This window comes from Amblyomma americanum, chromosome 2, assembly GCF_052857255.1.
Source record: "Amblyomma americanum isolate KBUSLIRL-KWMA chromosome 2, ASM5285725v1, whole genome shotgun sequence".
Taxonomy (NCBI): Eukaryota; Metazoa; Arthropoda; class Arachnida; order Ixodida; family Ixodidae; genus Amblyomma; species Amblyomma americanum.
This window is the reverse complement of record NC_135498.1, coordinates 113,460,376-113,469,136: the sequence shown is the minus strand read 5'-3', so window position 1 is coordinate 113,469,136 and position 8,761 is coordinate 113,460,376. Positions and strand designations below refer to the sequence as shown.

At 47.0% G+C, this 8,761-nt stretch overlaps 1 long non-coding RNA gene across 1 annotated transcript; it reads left to right on the top strand.

Annotated features, from left to right (window-relative positions):
- Window positions 1-344: 344 nt before the first annotated feature.
- On the top strand, window positions 345-8,533 carry LOC144118983 (uncharacterized). Its single transcript, XR_013312210.1, has 3 exons — window positions 345-434; window positions 4,013-4,267; window positions 8,363-8,533. It is a non-coding gene; the product is annotated as an uncharacterized LOC144118983 (long non-coding RNA).
- Window positions 8,534-8,761: the final 228 nt, after the last annotated feature.

The following is an 8,761-nucleotide window of genomic DNA, read 5'->3' as shown; positions in this document are numbered from 1 at the left end:
TCACGGCGGCTACGCATCGGATGAGGGAAGACTAGGTGGAGCTTTATACAGCCGATGAGCGTTAAGAGTTACCACTTCAGAGCGTTCGCTTAGGTTCGTGAACAGGGCACAGGATTGCGATTACGCTCAGACGACCTAGCGACACAGCCGTCTTCTCGAGCACCATCATGGCTGCCAATGTACCCTGCACACCCAAAAGCAGCGCTTCAACCAGCTCTTGGGGCCTCGGGGTCATCGGCGGCGGCCCTCGACTACAACGACCAGCGCAACGTCCCGGCTTCCAGCGCCTGAATCACTGCGACACGATTCAGCGGCTCAAGCTGAGCAAGATTGCGTTGCGCTGGCCTGTAGAAGAGCCCCAACACAGCGCCGCAACAATCGCGGATGCGTCTTTCCTGGAGCAAGAGTTGGCCGACCCGGAGGAGTGTGAGCAGGTAAGAAACATTGGATATGCCGGTGTGGTGAATAGCGAATGCTATAGAAAATTGAAAATTGTTTTTTGGCGGGACGGAAATGGCGCAGTATCTGTCCCGAATCTCTGCGACACTTGAACCGCGCCGTAAGAGAAGGGATAAAGGAGGGACTGATGACTCAGAGAAGAAAGGAAGACTGATAGAAGAAAGGACGAGTTGCCGTAATGGAGGGCTGCGGAGTAATTGCGACCACCTGGGGACCTTTAAGTTGCGCTGACATCGCATAGCACACGGGGGCCTACGCGTTTTGCCTCTACAGAAACTCTGCCGCTGCGGTCGGGTTCGAACCCGGGAACTCCGGATAAATGCTATAGCAACGTGCATTTTTGAAGCGAAAGCTTCACTGCTCTATGTAATGCCGGTTTCGCTGTGCGTTGCCGGTTGATCGTCAAGTGAGCGAGATGTCGGATGGGGATACACCACTCGGTCATTGATCTTTGACATTTCGTTTCGCCTGTAGAGGGAGGTAGGATAGGGCGCAGCGTTTATTGGTTGCCCCACTTCTCGCGATGAACCATTAATTGAACGGCCACCTGAAAGGATGGCAGGGTTGCCGCGCTGCCTGTGCAGTGTGCGGAATGCACTCAACGTTACAGACGCCAAGCCGCGTCTACTTGCCCGCTACACCACAGCTTTCGCTCAATAACCAGGTTCAGCAGTAGTTAAACCGCTCCGAATTTTTTTGTGCTCTTTGAAACAAGGATGCTAAGATGTGCGAAATCGCTCGGAAGAGATCCCCGACGTGAAATGATTTTGAGATACAAGTTACTTAACAAGGGCTAGGAATAATGCACTTAATCGCTGAGTCGAGTGTAGCAGAGTTTTACAAAAATTGGTGTTTATAAAAGGAAAGAACAGTAACGTCACTACTGGGTGGGCACCTACACCGCGTCCAGAGCAATGGATAAACGTGAGTGTCAAGGAAGGAATAAAGAAAGAAGACTGCAGCGGAAGGGCTGCGAAATAATTTCCACCCTCTGAGAATGTGTAAACTGACATCACCACACGGGCGCATTTTGCGCTTCTCCTTCGTCCAAATGCGGCCGCCGCAGTCACGTTAAAACTATATTACCCCGGCTCGGTCGCCCAGCGTCTTAAGCACTGAGCCACCGCGGCGGGTAGATGGCTATCCAGAAGGCTGAAGCGGAAGCCGTAGTGCAAGCGGGAAAACCACGTGACACATAAGCCGCGTGATCGCTGTCACTGCCCGAAATAAATTGCATTGAGGAAAAGAATGCCGCAGTGGCTCAATGGTTATGGTGTTAGATTGCTGTCCCGAAAGACGCGGGTTCTATATTGGTTGTTGCGGTCGCGTTTCGATGGAGTCGAAATGCTAGAGATCCGCGTACTCTATGGTGTCAGTGCACGTTAGGGAGGCCCAGGCAGTCGAAACTGTCCACTGCCCTTCACTACAGCGTCCCTCATAGCCTGAGTTGCTTTGGGACGTCAGAACCTCATCAACCAAACCAAACCAAGTGCCTCACATATTGGTGGACACCTCAACCGCGCAGGAAAGGATGAGAGAAGGGGGGTGAAAGAAGAAAGTGACAGATTTCCTAGTGGAAGGCTACTGAATAGTTTCGGCCAGCCAAGATTTTTAATGTGCACTGACATCGCACACGGGCGCTTTTTTCGTTTGATCTCCGTCGAAACGAGGCCGCCACGTTCGGGTTCGGATCCTGGTACTCGGGCTTAGTAGCCGAACTCCTGCTCAACCACAGCGGTGGCTGTGCTCCTAAGGTGGAGGTGAAAACTTTTATTGATTCTTGAGCCTTATTATTACAGCGTATAGTGGTGGGTTGGTTTGATATTGTGTATGGTGACCGGGAGTTTGCGGGTCTCAGAGACTCAGTGTCCAGCACACCAGCTGCTTTTGTGCGGCCGGTTCCGAGCTGGATACCTTGACCTTCCATCCCTCCATATCAGTGAGTTGCCATTCGGAGGGTGGCTGGAGCTCAGAGCAAATGTAAAGGATATGGTGCAAGTCAGCACTGTGTGCCCCGCAGATGGTGCATTCGGGGGAGAAAAAGTCGGGGTGGATAAGGGCAAGGTTAGCTGGGGTTATAAAGGTACGGGATTGGAGCTGGCGCCAGACCATCAGCTCAAGTTTTAGAGGGATTTGTGTGTGGGGTGGGGGGGGGGGGGTCGATGCTGGAGCCGTTGATCGCTACTGTGGAGAGAAATTTCGTTGTACGGAACCAAGATGTAGCTTTGGTCGAACCAGAAACTCCAGGGTGGAGTGTAATAGAGACTACGCTCAAGGTAGAGGCTTCATTGCCATATCTTGCGGCGTCCACATAGACTGCACTGTTATGTGCGTGACAGTGTTTGTGCAAAGCCGTGACTCATGCTTCACGGCGAGCTGGGTGGTGGACCAGATGCAAGTTTTTGGGGATTGGAATGATTGTTAAATAGGACTGAATTGTCCCCTGGGTGGCGTGCATATCTCTGAGAGAGCTTGTAGGGTTGAGACCTAAGCCAGAGAGAATGTGTCGTCCCGTAGTGGTGGATAAAAGGCGTACGAGCTGCACCGTTCGGTGGGCTTCGATAAGCTCATCTAGGGTGCGGTTAACCCCCATAAGGAGTCCCGTGGAGCCAATAAGGAGCCCATAGGGTGACCCGCGGCCTGGCTTTAGCTTGGTTGAGAGAATTTATACGTAACTCTACTGCGCATAACAATGGCACTTTTTCTAAATTGTAGAATATTACACTGCTATTCCATGCGGCCACCTGCAAGTATCCAAGAGCAATAAGGCTCCTAACTAACCGCCATGAAATTCGCTACTGTAATTTAGCTAACGAACTCATTATTTGGCACCATTTAGCTTTTTCTAACGTGCACTACAACTGGCATAACTGTGCTGAAAAACCAATAATTATACATCTCATGCCTTCCTTCTTTTTTTAATCTATGACCGCTTTCGATGAAAGAACCAGTATATTCTGTGAATATCAGATTTTTAGTACAATCATGATGAAACTCCGTATTTCAGAGGAGATTCTCTTTTCAGGTTCGGAAATGTCTCTGGCTTCTGCAACAGAGTATGAGCCCCCGCTTGGACAAAAGAGGTCCTTGCAGTAGTGAACCGATGTATTGCGCAGTGTTCAAGTAAACAGCAAACTCAGCAACGTCGTAAAAGCAAGCTCTTCTTTTCGCATGTGTCGCAATGCTTCACGTTCCTCTGTATCCAATATTGCTGCTCCTTTAATGGCCACAGTAGCAAAAAAAAAACGTTATGCCGAAGTTCTGATAGGGGGGGCCGCAGGTGGCAAAAGCGCGATATCATTACAGTGGTATAGAGAATCATTTGTCCTGCAGTAGACGTAGGCTGAGGGTGGTGATGGCAATGAAGATGATGGGTTCGGTTATTCAGAGATTCTTGAGTTGCGCAGAAAGTCAGGTCATTGCATTTTAAATCACGATAAATACTTCAACAGGAACGAACAATAAGCTCTATTACATGCGCTTAGCCCCTGCCCAGGCCGAGCAACTTTCTTACCGCTCTTTTAATGCTAATTTTTTTGCTTCATTTTTCTAGAAGTGTCAGCGCAAAGAAGCCACCACGTACTCCAGCACCCCCTCCACGGGGTCAGCCGACTCGGACCTGGAGGCTTTCGAAGAGGGCAGGGGCTCTGTACAACCCGCGCAGCACCTGGACCTCCAGCGCCTGAAGATACGGGACGCCGCTCTGCTCGCGGAGACCCGGGCAGCTGCGCAGCATTTGGTCCAAGACGGCACCCACGACGCTTGAGTTCGGGAGCTTTTCGTTGTCCGAGTCGGCCCCGCCGTGCAGGTATATAATTTGTCCTATTGAAAGACCTTAAGGATATGAACTGCTAGTCCACGAGCGTTTTAGGAGGGACTGCTAGTGCTCTTTGGGAACGCACTGGGTTTTGAACCCTTTCATCATAAAAAAACAGCTGCGCCATCTCCATAGGGGGAATGCGTAACCATTGAAGCCTCCTCGCTCCTCTTTGCCCCTCTTTGCTTAAATTAATCAAGTTCTATTCTTGGCTATTTTCAGTTTTCAAACTTGGCGCCACAATTAATTTACAAATTTGGCTTCATGCTTCGCTGCGTCCACAGTTCCGGTTTTTCATATTTGGCGCCACGCTTTAGCTTCGCCCAATTCCTGTGCTTGGAAATTTAGCGCCACTTTTGCTCCGACCCCGCCCACTTTTTGGACATTTTTGGCTCTAGTAAATTAATTACCCCACATGCACCTCATGATTTCTCCTGCGAGATTTTATGATGCTGTATCTAATGCAGCCATTCTATTTCTTATTACTAAATTCGTTCGGACGTTATCGTGATGACAAGCTCGTGATGACACGAAACCGCAAACATAGCCACACAATGCTTACATATTAATTTGGAGGTGAGTGTTTCTATTCCTACCGGCAGGGCTTGACCTGTAACTTCCAGGAACAGTGAACTAAGACGTTCTCATAGATTTCGCTCAGCGGCTGGTTATCTATTACCTTGAACTGAATGGAACTTGGCGGTGCTTGGTTTCTGCGAAGACTTCCTACGCGACGACCTTGCAATTGCTGTTCGATTGAGTTCTTACCATTATGACACTACAATCTGTGATCATTACAACAGAGACTGAATGAACGAGTTTGTGGTCCCGGTACACAGCAGAAGATAACGCTGTCTTGAAGAGCGTGGGACGAAGGGCCAAGAAATTTCCGGAGCCCTTCACTACGGCCTCTCTCATAGCCGGAGTCGGTTTGGGGACGTTAAACCCCAACAAACGAAACGAAACAAGATGAAAGTCTAAGTATTTCTCTCTCCTTTCCCTGCAAAAGCGACAGGTATCTTTGTGGTTTTCCTTCTAAATGCCCACTGCTAAGTCCAAAGACCAAGTACGTGTACGGAAACCACGCAACGCTGAATGTATTAATCTAAACGAGTTTGAGACGAAGGTATATTGATACTCGCTGTTGCTCGTGAAATACTGCGAAGAAAAAGGAGAAGGAGGACAAGTGGCGTCAGGGTGACTCTGTATGCAGACACTTTGCAGCGGGGCAAGACCTTGATTCCTCCTTCGCTCTGTACAAACTTGAGAGCAGTAACACAGGCAAGCAAAGGCTTAGTCACAGGGTGGTTGGTATGTTTTTTGTGGATGTCTGAATTTGCTGGAAAAGAATGAAAACGCAAAAGTTCATTCCCAGAGAACAGTCTAACATACAGGGTGCTTCACCTAAGACTTTGCAGATTTTTTTAAATACGCCTTTTGACTTAGAAGATCGCTTTTTTCAGCAAAACATTGTCACTAGTGTAGCACATCACAATACAGCTAATAATAATTGGTTGTTTTTCTTGGGGAAAGGAAATGGCGCAGTATCTGTCTCATATATAGTTGGACACCTGAACCGCGCCCTAAGGGAAGGGATAAAGGAGGGAGTGAAAGAAGAAAGGACGAAGAGGTGCCGTAGTGGAGGGCTCCGGAATAATTTCGACCGCCTGGGGATCTTTAACGTGCACTGACATCGCACAGAACAAGGGCGCCTTAGCGTTTTTCCTCCATAAAAACGCAGCCGCCAAGACGTGCTAACTTTGAATAGTTTAATTTTTAACTATTACTGCTAAGCGTCTTAATTATTGAGATGCATGCAGCCCTTTATAAGTAATATCAGTTTTTAGTATTTCGAAAACGTGGTTACCCTCGGTGCTGTGGCCCAACAAATTTTGGCTAGATCACCCCAAATTATAAGCGCTTTCGAGAAGCTTGCAGGCGAAGCAACCTCTAAAGTGCACGTAACTCTTGGAAATAGCCAAAATCTGTCGGGCCGCAGCGACAAGGGTAACCTTGTTTTAAAAATAATAATAATAATAATTGTTTTGGGGGAAACGAAATGGCGCAGTATCTGTCTCATATATCGTTGGACACCTTAACCGCGCCGTAGGGAAAGGGATAAAGGAGGGAGTGAAACAAGAAAGGAAGCAAGAGGTGCCGTAGTGGAGGGCTTCGGAATAATTTCGACCACCTGGGGATCTTTAACGTGCACTGACATCGCACAGCACACGGGCGCCTTAGCTCTTTGCCTCCATAAAAACGTAGCCGCCGCGGTCTGGTTCGAACCCGGGAGCTCCGGATCTGTAGCCGAGCGCTCTAACCACTGAGGGCACCGCGGCGGGTAACCGCGTTTTCTTAATTCTAAAAACTGATGGATATTACTTACGGTGGGTTACACGCCTCTTAGTTACCTAAGGGGCCTAACAGTAATAGCTAAAAACTGTTCAGTATTAGTTCACCAGCCTTCTAGTTAACGAGTCTTAGCTGAATTCTGATGAACTGCACCGCTGGTAATTCTGTGTCAAAAAAAAGCGCTCTTCTAACTCTAAGAGCCTACTTTTAAGAATTGTGATTTCTTAGGTAAATAATTGCCTTAGGTAAAAGTTTATTGTCTTAGGCTAAAAACCCTATACATTTGTCCTTCGTGAAACAAGCAAGCTGTAGTCATAAAAGAATATGTACGCCCTTACGACGACATTGAAATGGTATGGTTAGTGAGTGGTCTTATGATAACTGGGTGGTGCGCGAAGAGGTATCCTCAAGTGCGGAGCAAGACGCAAATGTCTTCACGCTCCTACGATATTGGATTAGAACTTTTTATAACCTTCATTTACATAATGGGATACGCGACGCCAGGGCCTATTTATGCGAGTTTTTCTCTGCATACTCTGATGGCGACCAAGTCGTAGAGCGCACTGCAACGAGGACACGCGTCATACGTCTCGCTTCTCTTCCTAATGCGCAAGCATTATATGGTTATGTCGCGTCAGAAAAAAGTGTCCGCAAAATTTGTTCGAATGATTATGTCCTTTTGTGGAGAGAAATGTAGAAAAGTTTGACTGTGTTAGGTAGCGCGTAAGTACATCTTGAAATGGGAAAAGTTTGGTTGATGAATTGCACTTAATTAAATTATTAATTTGAAATAATGAAAATAAATGCCATGCTTGAAGCAGGTTTTGAGTCACTCATTCGATGAAAGACGTTGTAAATGCGTGAGAAGGTTCACTTAGTGTTAAAACATTTTGATAAGAACAAAATTGAGATCAAAAAGAAAAATTAGAAATTTACGGAAAATAGAAAATTAAGAAGTAAAATGAAAAACAAAATTTCAAATAAAAATGAACAATGAAGGGAGAAAGATAGCAAAGGGAAAGGCTTTCGCGTTTCCGCAGTTAAGCAGACTTAAGTGCAATTCTATAATTATTTTATGAGAATGATGACTTATTAATCGCCTGCGTGTATTATGCTCCACTTATGTGAAAAGGGGAATTGCAGCTGTTTACTCGTAGTTGAGCGCAGGAACGCACAGCAATTTGTGTGTTGATTGGTATTCGCGTCCAAAGTGAACCATTTCCTTTATTAGTCCGCGTTATGCAAGCGTGTCTGTTTAAGAACGCCGTTTGCTGCCATGCTTTCTCGCTCACTGTCTTGAAGAACAGCCACGCAATGCGGTAATATTGGGTTTTGGTGCCCATTGTGAGCTTCCTCTTGCTCCTATCTTTGATAGGAAACGACAGACCAGCGCGTGTCGCTTTAATCAGTCATACACTGTACTTCACTGTACTAAAGGCTTGTCGAGATAATACAAAGCCATTGCGAATCGACCTTTACAGCTGATGTCCTCGCAACTCGTCACAACACTAAATTGAGGTGAAGTAGGTAAGGGGTTTTCTAAAAACTTTCCGTCTGTGAGGATATCGGTGGGCGTTAGAAAACCAAAGAACTAGAGAATAACTTGTGTCCTGTGTACTGCCTCTTATGCGCCCTGTGGACAGATAAACATAGAATAATCTTATTTCTTTAGTGCATAAGTCTGATGCGTTCTGTTGCAAATTCACGTATTTCTGTAACGTTTCATTCTTTCAGGAAGGAGAAAGCGATGCCGTGGGCGATTCACTCGCCAAGTAGACTGCCACATGAATCCAAGATTCAAGGTGTTGGGCTCTGTGCACGGAGACCTCTTCTCCAACACCTTGGCCATTACCTTGAATTGACCTGGACACACGGCATTCCTACATGGCTGCGCGGTTCGCCATGCCCTAGCATCCGATAGACCCATATCGGTTAATTTCGTATCTGATTTCTGCATTGCTTTCGATTTTATCGTACGAATTAAATATTTGCGAATCTGAACGATTGCACATTTCTTCACACTGCACACACGAAGACGGGCATGCTTAACGTAATCATCAGACATTAGAACAAAATAGCGCAAAGGGACCTCCTCTGCGCCCTTTGCCTTCACCTCCTCTCTACCAACTTGAC